Source organism: Fonticula alba, assembly GCF_000388065.1.
Source record: "Fonticula alba strain ATCC 38817 unplaced genomic scaffold supercont2.59, whole genome shotgun sequence".
Classification (NCBI taxonomy): Eukaryota; order Rotosphaerida; family Fonticulaceae; genus Fonticula; species Fonticula alba.
Genome location: NW_009243029.1, coordinates 2280 through 3052, shown reverse-complemented (window position 1 = coordinate 3052; position 773 = coordinate 2280).

The window sequence follows — 773 nt, the reverse complement described above, 5'->3', positions numbered from 1 at the left end:
CCCCCCCCCGCCCCCCCGTCGGCTGGTGCGACAGGCGCACGCGGGTCTGGCGCGATCGCGCGGCCGGGCTTCCGATCTGCGGCCGAAACGTGCAGCCGCCGGGGTCTCGCCGAAGGACCGAAGCCGCCCCCCCTTCCGTGGCGTGCGCGCGAGAACGCGCCGAAGCGGGCGGGGGCCAAAGGTGCCCGCCGGCAGGCGCTGACCGGGCCGGGCGGCGGGGCTTTTTTTGCCCGCGATGTGCCCTGCTGTTGCCCCTGCTGTGTGCCGCGCCCTCGGCCGGGCCATCATCATCGGTCCTGGGCATTGTGGCCCTGGCGCCGGAGAGAAGCCCCGGCCCCCGTTCGGAAAATAATGGCCACTAAATATTTCACCGCACACATTGCCCGGCGCCACGGACACACACACACATCTGGCCCTGGGAGGGGGAGCGGGCGAAGACGGCACCGCCAAGCGGCCCGGCGTCCGGGGGGAGAGACAGAGAGAGAGAGAGACAGAGCGAGGGAGGGAGCACGGGCGCCTGTGGGCTTTTGCCGGTCCCACAGGATCCCGAGTCGTGTGATCCGGTCCGGGACACGCGATGCACGCGCGCGGATCCCGTGCTCCCGGGTGCTCACCCCTGCCGGCCTCGCCCCCGCCCTGGTTTCCCCTGGGGGGGGGGGGTGCGAGGGCGCGGGGGCCAGCCACACAAACATACGCACGCGCGACCGCCGACCGACGAGACCTGCCTACCTTCCCCCCCCCCCCCCGGGCCCCGGGCGGCCACGGGCCCCCCC